The sequence below is a fragment of the Mustela nivalis genome, assembly GCF_964662115.1.
Source record: "Mustela nivalis genome assembly, chromosome: X".
Classification (NCBI taxonomy): domain Eukaryota; kingdom Metazoa; phylum Chordata; class Mammalia; order Carnivora; family Mustelidae; genus Mustela; species Mustela nivalis.
This window is the reverse complement of record NC_139040.1, coordinates 88,127,840-88,141,566: the sequence shown is the minus strand read 5'-3', so window position 1 is coordinate 88,141,566 and position 13,727 is coordinate 88,127,840. Positions and strand designations below refer to the sequence as shown.

At 40.6% G+C, this 13,727-nt stretch overlaps 1 protein-coding gene across 40 annotated transcripts in view; it reads right to left on the bottom strand.

Annotated features, from left to right (window-relative positions):
• The window catches only part of HUWE1 (HECT, UBA and WWE domain containing E3 ubiquitin protein ligase 1), a 171,741-nt gene extending 166,925 nt beyond the window's left edge, over nucleotides 1–4,816 (bottom strand). For 19 of the 40 annotated variants that reach the window (XM_082717506.1, XM_082717526.1, XM_082717514.1 and 16 more), the window contains exon 1: nucleotides 2,026–2,354. The gene's annotated coding sequence lies outside the window, so the exon portion shown is untranslated. Of the gene's footprint in view, nucleotides 1–1,789; nucleotides 1,977–2,025; nucleotides 2,397–4,353; nucleotides 4,462–4,660 lie in introns of those variants that run through there. The other 21 variants (XM_082717517.1, XM_082717511.1, XM_082717518.1 and 18 more) reach the window with 10 other exon arrangements.
• Nucleotides 4,817–13,727: the final 8,911 nt, after the last annotated feature.

The following is a 13,727-nucleotide window of genomic DNA, read 5'->3' as shown; positions in this document are numbered from 1 at the left end:
CTTGACAGGAACCTTATGGCCAGTGGTTATTTCAAGCTAGTGACTTTGCAATTAAATTCCTAGACTAGTAGATTAAGAGAGGTGGAAATCACAATCAAACACCAAGAACCACGGGAAATAAAGGATTTGGCCCATGAGTAGGAAAAAACTACAAAAATGACGGGGCTGGCCTAGAAAGATACTGAAAACGTACAATTAGAGGAATAAAAAATCTTCTTCTTTTCCAGATCATAAAACTATCATATGACACAGATCAGTCTTCCAACCTATTCTCACACCTAGAAAAAGTAACCACAATTTATTGTGTACTCCCATAAGCTGGGCACTTTACAAATTGTCGAATTCTAGTAACTGTAAGTGTTACTATCTATTGTACAGATGAGAAAACTGAGAATCTGAAAATTTGCCCAAAGTTCGACGTGAACACAAAGCACACAGTTATTTCTACCATACCAGGGTGCCTCCCTTGAATGGACAATGTTGAGGTCTCCTCAATCTACTCAACATTGGGGTTAACAGAAAACAATGCCGACAAGCAATCTACAAAGAAAACAAATGATAGGGAATCATCCATAGTAATGGTGGAATGGGGGAAGGGAAGAGAAAAAAGTAGAACAGGGCAGTGACTGAGGGTCAGAAAATAATCAAAGCTATTTTATTTTCTAGCACATGGAGGAGGGGAAACGTAGTGGAGCCTGACAGGAGGGTATCTTCTCTCTAGCGGATTCATCTCTTGAAAAAAGAACACGGGGGTGGGAAGATAATTAAATGAGACGCATGTTAAGATATGGTTAGTAGCAAAGACAGAGGTCCACAGACCTAGAGGACTCAAGAACTCAGAGCAAGGCAGGGAAAAGGGGAGGTTCCCGAGCTTGCAAAGAGGGATGGCAGGGGACAGAGAAGGACAAAAAGTTGGTTTACTGGAGGATTATCTTCTACAGCCTTTTCTTTACTTTTTTTTTTTTTTTGAAGAGGGGTGTTATGAGGAAGGAAAGGCTAAGAGCCCCAAGAACAAGAGGTCTGCAATCATCCAGTCACCAACCCATTCATTGTTCCATCTAAGAGCGGTCGAGCAGTCTGCAAAGATGCAGAAATCTGTCCTGTACGAATCAGGGTCATACAAGCATGAAGACCCGAGGAAATGGAAGGCTACCATATAATTCCATCCACAAAGATGGGAGTAAATGCACGGAACGTGAAAGGCTCTACTCAAGTCTTGCGTCAAGGGGACCAATAGAAGAGGGAGACAGTCCTGGTTAAGGGGCTTGGACTAAGCTCTTCCTTAGAAGGGCTGGGGTGGGGGTTACAGGGAAAAGCTTTGTCTCCTCTTATTAAATACGAGCACTAAATATCCATGTGGATGAGGTCAGAATTAGGGGAAAAGGGGGAGGAGTACGTCAGAGACACCGAAGCTTGACCCCTAAATCTTAGTTAAAAGACCAAAGCAGTTGGACAACTGGAGCCCACCTCAACTCAAGAAAAATTAGATTCGTTTGGGCTGCGGAAGGGGCGGAGAACAGAGGCAGGCCTGAAAAAAGGTAGTAGGGAGACAACCAGTCGTCATTGATTGGTCCCCTTTCCCCCACCGCCCAATCTAACCCCCAGCCCCACTCTCTAACTCACTCCAGGACTCCCGCCCCCCACCCTTCCCAACCCGCCCACTGCGGTGGCAACAACGGAGGCGTTGACCGATTGGTGGGGCAAAGGCGGGCCCACACGCGACGGAGGCCCGGGAAATGGTGTCGCCTCGCACAGAGACGGCGTGGTCTTTGCCTCAGGTTCGGCTTACCAGCACCTCAGTGTTTCGCCAACAGTCACCTCCTTAACGTTGGGTGCTTGGGAAGCGTCACAAACGCGGATAGCCAACACCTCAGTCTCCGGTCCTGGCCGGACAGACATCAGCTTCCGCCGCCATCTTAACAGCAGGCGGACCGACCCTAGTCACTGCCCCCCCCTACCCCAAGCTACCTCCGCCACCTCCAACGGATCCCACGAGGACGTAACCCCGCTCGCGCGAGAACTCACCGGCTAAGAACAGCACGAGTCGAAGACGCTGCTGCCGCCTCCGCGGCTGCTGCAGTCCGTAGCTGAACCGCGGCCGCCTCCGCGCGATCCCGCGAGAACCTCTTACCGGACGGGAAAAGCCTGAGCCCAGCCCTTCCCAGACCCCTCCTCCCACCAAAGCCGAAGTCGCTACGGATCCGCTCTCACCCTACGCGAAGCGAAAAGCAAATGACGCACAACCCCACGAAGCACTGAGGGGCGGAGCCAATCTGCCGCCGCCGGCTCCCGCATGCGCCGAGAAAACTATCGCGATATTACGCTTTAGTCTCTGCGAGACCTTCGAATTCACCGCAGGATGCCGCCCGCGCCTCGCCTTTAGGAAACACGAGATCTCGCGAGACCTAGCGCACGCTCCTAAAAAGGAGAGAGGCGGGGTTTCAATGAAAATGACTGGGAGTTTTTCGGGGGAAGGGAGGAACCTCCCGTCCTGCAGGGATCTCGCCTACCACGAGGTTTCCGACCCACTGCGGAGCTGGCTGCCAAACATCGCGATGACACAGCTCAGCGCCAAATCTCGGCCATGTCCTGAAAACTGCCTCCGCCCCCGATCTAAGGTGTCTAGAGCCTAGTGCTTGAGGAAAATTTAAAAAGTCAACCTGTTTATTCTCACGCTTCCGGGCAGAGCTGTACCAATTAGCCAAACTCCATTCTGGAAGAGGAGCAATGGGTCCCCCATTGTTACCTGCCACCAGTAATCACATATTATCCTGGACTAACACATAAAAGACGTTCAGTCTCACAAAAAGCTCGCAAATGCAAATGAAAACAATGACATAACATTTTTGGCCCATTAGATCGGGGAAAAATTTTTTTAAGACATAATATCCTCTTTCCCTCGCCGCACTGCAGGTTAACCTGAATCCATTTTAACGTAACGAAAGGCTCATATCGTTAGTTCCAGCACTAAAGCCACTAATTTTTAACTCCGGACGCTTTACTTTGGCTTAACCAAAAGATCATAAAGTGTTTTTCGCCAAACAAAGGAGTATGCCCTCAAAGGAAAATTCAAGCTTGGGGGGGGGGGCGTGCTTGCAGTTTTTAATATGGCAGTTTTTCCACGTCTAGCCAACAATGTTTCTCCAATAAATCTTGGATCCAATCTGGCTCGATTTGTGGGCTTTTCTCTTCTAATGCATTGTTTTGTCCATTCTCATTTAAATATTGTTCCTTTGGAGTGCATTTTAATAGATGGTAGTACAAATACTCCCATCTTATCTTTTAAAATATTTTCTCGGTTATTCTTAGCCATCTTTTTTTCTGGATGAACTTTAGAATCACATTAAGTTCCAAAAACTTGGCATATTTATTGACATTCCATCAATTGTATAAATCGACATAGGAAAAATGGTCATCACTACAAAATTGAACCTTCTTATCAAGAAGCATGGTATCCCTTCTCCGTGTATGCAAACATTCTTTTATTATATATCTCAATAAAGTTTTGTAGTTTACTTCTAGGGTTTTTGTTTTTCATTTTTCTTGCTACTGCGAATGGGGTTATTATATTAAATTTTTGAAATGCTTATCGCTTATAGATATTTGATATTTGCGTACTTTTGTAATCCGACAAATAAAAAATATGTTCAATTTCACTAGTAATCAGAAAAATGCAAATGAAAACAATGACATACCATTTTTTGCACTTCAAATTGGCCCAAATTACAAAGATTGATAATTATTCATGTTGGCACATCTGTGGAAAAATGGGCAATGTTGCACAACATTGGAGAGTGTAAAACAGTATAGCCTTTTGCGAAGGCAATTTGGACAAATCTATCAAAATTCCAAATGCATATACACTTTGAGAGTAGCGATTACTCTTCTAAGAATTTCTCCTACGGAAATACTCATACATGTGCATGAAATGTATATATACAAACCCATTCATTATAGCATTGCTTGTAATAGCCCCCTCCCCCCTTCAAAGGGAAACAAGCTAATGTATATCAATCGGGAAATGGTTAAATCAACTGTAGTACAATCGTACAATGCAGCTGTTTACAAATGAGATAAATTCAGATTCCCTGATATAGGAAGATCTACAAGACATATTAAGTTTTTAAAAAGCAATTAGTCGAAATGAATGTGCGTGTGTGTGTGTGTGTGTAGTACCATTTAGATACCAAAACATACATATACAACACCTAGTAGTTACCCGCGAAGCCTGCCTGCCTGCCCCTCACCTTCCCCCTCCTCTGAGGCCGCCTTCCGAGAGCCTGTGAGAGAAACGCCGAAGGCCCGGCCTCTACTCCCTCTCTAGGGCCACTTGGCCACGACTAATGCCGGTACCTCGCATCCCCACTGTCAGCACTGTCAGCCGCTCTCCCGCCGCGCTGCCTGCCGCTGCCCTGCTGCCCCTGAAGATGCAGCTAGCTTTCTGCTGGCGCCGGCTGAGGCCTGGGGGAGGGGAGAGAAGGCGGGGTTGAGGGAGGGTTGGGGCAGGCCACCGGGCCCCTTCACCAGCCTCTCGGGCTGGCTCCCCAAGGCCGCCACCTCCGCCACTCCGCGCAGGGTCCCGTGGGAACAACCCTCCGCAAGGAGCAGAGAACCGCCTCGCGAGCAGAGCGCGCCCCCCAACCCGGGGGAAGACGCTCACCTCGGTGGCAGTAGCTCCGCGGGGCCCGCAGAAGGGTGCCAGGTCCTCGGCCCTGCTTCAGCCCCGCTTCAGCCCTGCTCCCCTCGCTCGCCCTCCGCGGAAAACCTACCCCTCCGGCTCTCCCCACACCCGATCTGAGGCTCCACCCCCTCGCTTGAGAAGCCCCGCCCCTGCCCCTCCGGCGGGCACTCCCTCCGCGGTGGAGCAGAGTCCCCTTTAGGGGACTGCGCCTGAGCTCTTCGCGGTCCAACAAACCCAATGGTAGAGGATAGTAGGGTCGCTAGGGAATTGGATTTGATTCGTGGTACGATGGGAGCCACTGAAGGGTGACGTGATTTGATTTGATTTGATTTACCTTTAAAAATTAATCTCTCCAGCTGCCTTGTGAAGAATGGGGGCGAGAGGGCAAGCAGGGACACGGTGTGGAGTGCTGGAGACGACGGGGACGCCCACTACAGTGAATCCCCCCGGCAAACCCTTAGAACACTTTCTCCAGGCACATAGTAAGCTCTCAATAAACATTCTCTTTATTGTTCCTCTTGGTATTATTTGGGGTGGTAGTGCGATTGGCAGAGTTTATAAAGGATTTGCACCTGTGAATGCATAGGAATAAAAATAATTTTATAGGAGATACCCCTATTAACCATGCGTCATCTGGGTTGCAGAATGAGGTTAGAGGGTGAGAGGAGAGGGGAGCTTTGAATTGCAACTTTCGGTAAGGTTTGAGTTTGGTTGTTTTTGTTTGTTTGTTTGTTTTCAGAAAAGCATGTATTAACTCAGTATTTTTAAGTATATACACAAAAGCACTGTCCAAAATACTCTTGAGACGTAGAAGAAATAAAAACTGTAATTCCAGTTTTAATTCTAACCTTACAGAACAGTGGTTCATGCCCGGAAATGAGTATCTGATGAATGGATCCACTGCCCGCCAAATATATATTTATACAAAAATTTTGTGTATGAGCTCGGCTTTATGGAGGCCCCTTTTGAGAGAGATGGATCCATATTTTTACAGTACTATTTTTAGTAGGTGACTGTTACTCCATTAATGTTAATTATTTAACCAAGATCCCATGTTTAGGACTTTTTTTTTTTGTTAAAAGAAATACAGACATGAACTTTGATGTAACTATATATACGCATATTTCTAAGATGTCTCTCAGGAAATTTGTAGAAATGGAAAAGATAGCGTCAAGATGTCACTGCTCCTAAAAAGTACATGACAGGTTTTCCAGAACAGTTGTAAAACTATTCAGTCCCATCAGAAATATATAAAAATTCCAGTTTATTTGGATATTCTAATATCTTCACCAATAGTGCTATTACAGTCCTCAAAAAACTTTTTAGGACACCTGGGTGGCTCAGTTGATTAAGGGTCTGCCTTCTGCTCAGGTCATGATCCCAGGGTGCTGGGATCACGTCCAGCATCCGGATCCCTGCTCAGCCAGGAGCCTGCTTCTCCCTCTGCCTGCTCTGCCTGCTGCTCCCCCTGCTTGTGCTCTCTCTCTGACAAATAAATAAAATCTTTAAAAAAAACTTTTTAATTTAGTAAACCCTTTGACTCTAATTCTAATCTCTCACAGCATCTGCATTAGTTCTAATAATCTATTGGCTCTGTACCTAGTCCTAACCCCTACATTTCTACTGTTAATTCTTAGGCCCCATGATGTCTAGTTTTTCAACTCCTAATTCTAAAATCCCACATACCCCACAATCTTCATTATAATTTCAATCTGTAGGAGTCTTCAGTTTACTTGCCAATTCCAGTCCTTTTATAGTCTTAATTCCAACCAACATCCCCCTACAGACACAGGCACGTGCATGTGCGACACACACACACACACACACACACACACACACTTCTATTTCTTATTGTAGAATATTCAGAAAATATATGAAAGCATAAGGAAAATACCAAAAGATAAAAAACCTGTAACCCCACCACTTAGAAACACTAATAATGCCTTTTATAATGCATTATATAATATTTATAGTTTTAAACAAAAATCTTATCTAACCTCGTAAATATTTGCTAAGTAATTAAATATTTGTCTATAACATTTTATCTTATAACATCATCTTAATGGCAACATGAAACATTCCTTTCTTTAACATGTAATTAGCTTTGTTTTTCTTCTTTTCATTTTAAAAAGGTTTTCCTAATTACACACAAATGAGTACATTTTTGCAAAAACACTTACCACAGATGCATTTAAAGTTCCTCTTACATTCACACACTCCTATAGAAATACATAGCATTTTGTGTTGTTTACTTTTTAAAGATGTAAAGGGCATCCTATTTTATGTACTGTTCTGTTAATTGCTTTATTCTCTTTCCATGCTTGAAGATCTTTCCATGTTAGTATCTATAAATCTATGTCATTTGTTTTATGTACTGTATAGTATTCCATTGACTGAGTATACTATAGTTAAGTCTTGCTATAGCCACCTATTGATGAATATATATTATTTTCAATCTTTTACTATTAGAGTGTTCTTTTTTCTTACTATTAACAGTGTTGCAGTGAAAATCCTTGTACATTTTTTGTGCATATGCTAAAATATTTTTGTAAGACAAATATGGAAAAATGAAATAGGTAGCTCAAAGAAAGAAATTTCAATATTTAATGCCAAACTGTCTTGTAGAATGATTCAGTTTATACCTTCACCAGCAGTGAATAAGAATAACGATCTCCCTTGGGGCGCCTGGTGGCTCAGTGGGTTAAAACCTCTGCATTTGGCTCTGGTCATGATACTGGGGTCCTGGGACTGAGCCCCGAATTTTATCAGGCTCTCTGCTCGCTGGGGAGCCTGCTTCCTCCTCTTTCTCTGCCTGCCGCTCTGCCTACTTGTGATCTCTGTCAAAAAACAAATAAAATCTAAAAAAAAAAAAAAAAGAATAGCCATCTCCCTAAATTTTATCCACACTATCAATCAATTGTTTCTTAAAATTTCTTATTTAAATTCAATTTATGTAACATATAGTGTATTATTAGTTTCAGGAGTAGAATTTAGTGATTCTTCAGTTGCATATAACACCCAGTGGTCATTATATCAAGTGCCCTCCTTAATGCCCATCACCCAATTACCCCAGTCCCTCACCTCCCTCTCCTTCAGCAACACTCAGTTAGTTTACTTTTTTTTTTAAGAATTTATTTATTTGACAGAGAGAGAGAGAGAGCACAAGCAGGGGGAGCAGCAGAGGGAGAGGGAGACGCAGGCCCCCCACTGAGCAAGGAGTCCATGTAGGACTCAATCCCAGGAACCCAAGATCATGACCCAAGCCAAAGGCGCATGCTTAATCGACTGAGCCACCCAGGCACCCCTCAGTTTGTTTCTAATAGTTGAAAGTCTCCTCTGGTTTGCCTCCCTCTCTGTTTTTATCTTATTTTATTTTTCCTTCCCTCCCCCTATGTTCATGGTACACACACACAGACACACACACATAGAGGAAGATTACTCAGCCATCAAAAAGAATGAAATCTTGCCATTTGCAATGACATGGATGGAACTAGAGGGCATTACGTTGAGTGAAATAAGTCAGTTGGAGAAAGATAAATACCATATGATTTCACTCATATGTGGAATTTAAGAAACAAAACAGATTAACCAATTGTTTGAATAGTTTGCCAATGTGATGGGTGAAAAATGTCTCATCATTTGCATTTCCCTGATTGTTAGTGAGGTTAAGGGACAGTTTCATATGTTTGTTGGCTATCGCTTCTGTTTTTTTTGTGACTTGCCTATTCATATCTTTTATCTGTTTTTGAATCAGCTTGTTGGCTTCTTGTTATTGAATTATGTAGTCTGGATATAAGTCTTTGTTACACGTGTAGGAGATGTTTTGCAGACTTCTGCTTATTTTTAAATTTTGCTCATGGGGTATAAACTGTTTTAGATGTTGATGTATTCAGATTTACCAATTATTTCTTTTATGGCTTTTGCATTTTGAATTTGTGTAAGAAGGCCTTTCTACTCCAAGGTTAGGAACATTGTTCTGTATTTCCTCGTATTATTTTAGAATTGTTTATGTTTGGCTCTTTAATTTTCTGGAATTTTTTGTAGACATTTTTCTAAGTTGTTAAATATTCTTACAATATTATGCTTAATAGATGACTATTATTCCCTTGTAATACCAATTACTTATTAGTATTTTTCATTTGGACTTAAACATATATTCAACAGATCATTCTTTCCCTATATGAAAAATGAAATTCCTAAGTATGTATATGGGTCTGGACATAAATCATCAGTTCAATAGTCCTAAAATCCATACCAGCATCAATACCACATATTTTTAACACTTGAGTTTTACATTATTATTTCATATCTGCAAGGGTAAGACCTTCTCTCTTTTTTTCCCACAAATCTCTTAACTATTTCTGTGCATTTTCTTTCCCAGATGAATTTGAAAATTAGCTTGTAAAGTTCTATAAGAATTTCTATTGGGGTTTTGCTTGCATAAGTTTATTTCATCAAGTGGGTATAGGATATTATATTTGACAAACCAGTCTTCTATTGCTGTATAATCATGTCGTTTCTTTCTTTCTTTTTTTCTTATGTTCAGTTAACCACCATATAGTACATTGATCACCAAGACAGCATGGTATTGGTGCAAAAACAAATGCATAGATCAGTGAAACAAAATAGAGACTCCAGAAATGGACCCTCAACTCTATGGTCAACTAATCTTTCACAAATCAGGAAAAAGTCATGTTGTTTCTAATTGTCCAGTGTTATAAGCAGTTCTGTAAAGGATATTCAGAAAAAATCTTTGCTCACCACTATGATTATCCAACTGCAATAAGTTTCAAAAAGACAAAGCACATCCACATTTTAGGGGCCCAGTGTACTTTAGGAAAGATTTTACCAATTTACATATCCTTTGGGAGTATGGGTGAGTCATTTTTCTATCCATGACCGGGTCATTAAAGGATTTTGAACCTTTGAAAATTTGATAGGCTACATATCTCATTGTTTAATGGATGTAAAGTATTTTATATTTTTTAAAAGATTTTATCTATTCACTTGCACATTTATTTATCTATTTATAGCCCAAGCAGAGGGAGCAGCAGGCAGAGGGAGAAGCAGGCTCCTTGCTGAGCAAGGAGCTCCACACAGGACTCAATCCCAAGACTCTGGGATCATGACCTGAGCTGAAGGCAGCTGCTTAACCAACTGAGCCACCCAGGTGCCCCAAGTATTTTGTATTTTCTATTTTCCCACAATAGATCACAAATTAAGCAGTTTAAAACAATACCTTCTTGTCTTACAGTTCAGTATGTAAGAAGTCTTGGTGGGTTTAACTGAGTTCTTGCTTAGGTCTGTACAATACCAAAATCAAGGTGTCCCAAGACTTGGCTTTTATCTGGAGGCTCTGGGGAAGAATTCATTTCCATATTCATTATTTTTAATTTTTTTAAATTTATTTTCAGTGTAACAGTATTCATTGTTTTTGCACCACACCCAGTGCTCCATGCAATCCGTGCCCTCTATAATACTCACCACCTGGTACCCCAACCTCCCACCCCCCCACCACTTCAAACCCCTCAGATTTTTTTTCAGAGTCCATAGTCTCTCATGATTCACCTCTCCTTCCAATTTACCCCAACTCCCTTCTCCTCTCTAACACCCCCTTGTCCTCCATGATATTTGTTATGCTCCACAAATAAGTGAAACCATATGATAATTGACTCTCTGCTTGACTTATTTCACTCAGCATAATCTCTTCCAGTCCCATCCATGTTGCTACAAAAGTTGGGTATTCATCCTTTCTGATGGAGGCATAATACTCCATAGTGTATATGGACCACATCTTCCTTATCCATTTGTCCAGTGAAGGGCATCTTGGTTCTTTCCACAGTACACAAAGATAAACTCAAAATGGATAAAAGACCTCAGTGTGAGACAGGAATCCATCAGAATCCTAGAGGAGAACATAGGCAGTAACCTCTTCGTTATCAGCCACAGCAACTTCTTTCAAGATATGTCTCCAAAGGCAAAGGAAACAGAAACAAAGATGAACTTTTGGGACTTCATCAAAATCAAAAGCTTCTGCATAGCAAAGGAAACAGTCAACAAAACAAAGAGGCAACCCATGGAATGGGAGAAGATATTTGCAAATGACAGTACAGACAAAAGGTTGATATCCAGGATCTATAATGAATTCCTCAAACTCAACACACGCAAAACAGACAATCATATAAAAAAAAGGGCAGAAGATATGAACAGACACTTCTCCAATCAAGACATACAAATGGCTATCAGACACATGAAAAAATGTTCATCATCATTAGCCATCAGGGAGATTCAAATTAAAACCACACTGAGATAGCACCTCACACCAGTTAGAATGGCCAAAATTAACAAGACAGGAAACAACATGTGTTGGAAGGGATGTGGAGAAAGGGGAACCCTCTTACACTGTTGGTGGGAATGCAAGTTGGTGCAGCCACTTTGGAGAACAGTGTGGAGATTCCTCAAGAAATTAAAAATAGAGCTTCCCTATGACCCTGTAATTGCACTCCTGGGTATTTACCCCAAAGATACAGATGTAGTGAAAAGAAGGGCCATCTGTACTCTACCTTATTCTTTTAAACTAATTCTAGAGCTGGCATTTATACAAAGTGCCTGGCCCATCACCACCTTCCTTCTTAATTTAAATATCACTTCAGAGAAGCCTTCCCTGACCTCCCCCCCAAACTGGATCAGGACACCCTGTAATACACTTTCGTGATACTCAGCTATTTTCCTCCCTAGGTACCCAAGACAACTGTATAGTTGTGTGATTAATGGCTGTTCCTTCTCCCTGCCCCCCTATACATACACCCTATACTAAACAGTAAACTTCTTGAGAGCAGGGCCCATATCTTTTTTGTTTTATTTGTACCTCAGTACCTAGTGTAGTGTCTGGCAATTGTATCTTTTCAATAAATATTTTTTGAAAGACTGAATGAATTAAAAAACCCTATCAGGCAAGTATTATGATTATACCCATTTTAATCATCCTATATGAAATCCCTTGAGGATCCTCAGAAATAAATGGATGAGATAACAATCAATTATGGGTTTCTTAATATGTCAATATACCTTATTTTTAAATTATTTGCAAGGGATGGGTGCTTCTTTGGATTGTTGCTGAGTTTTCATTATTTTAGATTACTAAAATGAACATCCTTATAAATAGCTTTGCACATGTATGTACTCCTTTAAGACAAATGCCTGAAAATGGAATTGTTGCAGTGGGTATGCACATATTACAATTGGATAGACATTGCCAAATCTTCCTCCAAAAGAGATTATACACATTTATATTCCTAGTACCAGAGCATGAGAATGTCCTCCCCCCCATACTCTTGCCAAAGCTGTGTAATTCCCTTCATTTTATATTTGCTAATTTGGTACAAAGTGATATGTCATTGCTTTCATTTTCATATTTTTTGACATTTTGGTGAAATCAAGCACCTTTTAATTTGTTTCTTAGACGTATGAATTCTTTTTTCGAATATGTAGCCTGTTTGTGTTGCTTGCCCAGGTTTTCATTGAATTTAGTATTTTCTTATTGATTTGGAATAGCTCTATTTATGTTGTGGATAACAACACTTTGGCTTTCTGTCACATATTTTTCTTAGTTTTTTATTTGTCTTTTACCCTTGTAAATTTCTTAGACTATACACATTTAAAATATTTTATACAATCAAATTACTGATTATTCCATTTATAATAGTTGGCTTCTGTGCTGTACGTGGAAAAGCTTTCCCTACCTCAAGATTTTAAAACTCTTAGGGTATCTGCGTGTCTCAGTTGGTCAAGCGTCTGCCTTTGGCTTAGGTCATGATCCCAGGTTTCTGGGATCAAACCCTGCATCGGGCTCCCTGCTCAGTGGAGAGCCTGCTTCTCCCTCTCCTTCTGCCTGCCACTCTGCCTACTTGTGCTCTCTATGTCTCTGTCAAATAAATAAATAAAATCTTTAAAAAAAAAGATTATAAAAGTCTTTATGTTTTTTAGCACCTTTATGGTTTTAATTTTTGCCTTTAAATACTTGTCCAATATGGGTTTTATTTTGATGTACAATATAAATATAGGTTTCCAACTTTAATTTTTCCCAATAGCTATCCAGTTATTTCTATATAATTGCTGAATAGTCAATATTTTACTCATTCATTTGAAATCATACTAATCTCCTGGATATTTTGGATTCCATTTCCAGAATCTTCTGTTCCAATGGGTAATGATTAAGAGTGCAAGCTTTGGAGCCAGGCTACCTGGTTTTGTACACTGCTCTGCCATTTATAGCTTGTACATCTGTGAAATGGGAATAATAGTATCCATGTCATAGGTTGTGATTACAGAAGTTTGTTTATGTACAATAATTGGAACAGTCCCTGGCACATAAGAAGTACTACTATTTTTGTAATATTTATTATTGTAGATTTTTATTATTGTTTTACCATTTTCATAGCTATATGATTGCATCATCTGCATGTAATATTTTGGTCACCTTGTTGTAGAAAAACTTCTAAGCAACTTGAATAATTTGCCGGTGGCCTATAACAACGCTATTTATCCTTATATTTCACCTGAATTAGGCAGCTCAACTCTAGGCAGTTAGGGAGGGAGAGGAGAAGAAAGGAGAGGGGATGAATAAAACCAACTTTATTCAGAGATGACAACCCCAAATAACACACACACATGCACACACACACTTAGAACTAATAAGTGAATTTTTGTAGAATACAAGGTCAACACACAGAAATCAATCACATTTCTACATAGTAGTGATAAAAAATACTATTTATAATAGCTCCAGAAAATGAAATACTTGGGGGGAAATCTAACAAAACATGTGAAGGATCTGTATGCTTAAGTTTATAAAATTATGATGAAAGAAATTTCCAAAGGCCTAAATAACTGGACAAATATATCATGTTTATGGAGTGGAACACTCAAAATATTAAAGATGTCAGTTCTCCCTAAATTAATCTATAGATTTAATGCATCCCCTATCAAAATCTCAGATTTTTTGTAAATACATATGTGTTGAATCTAAAATTCATACAGAAAGGCA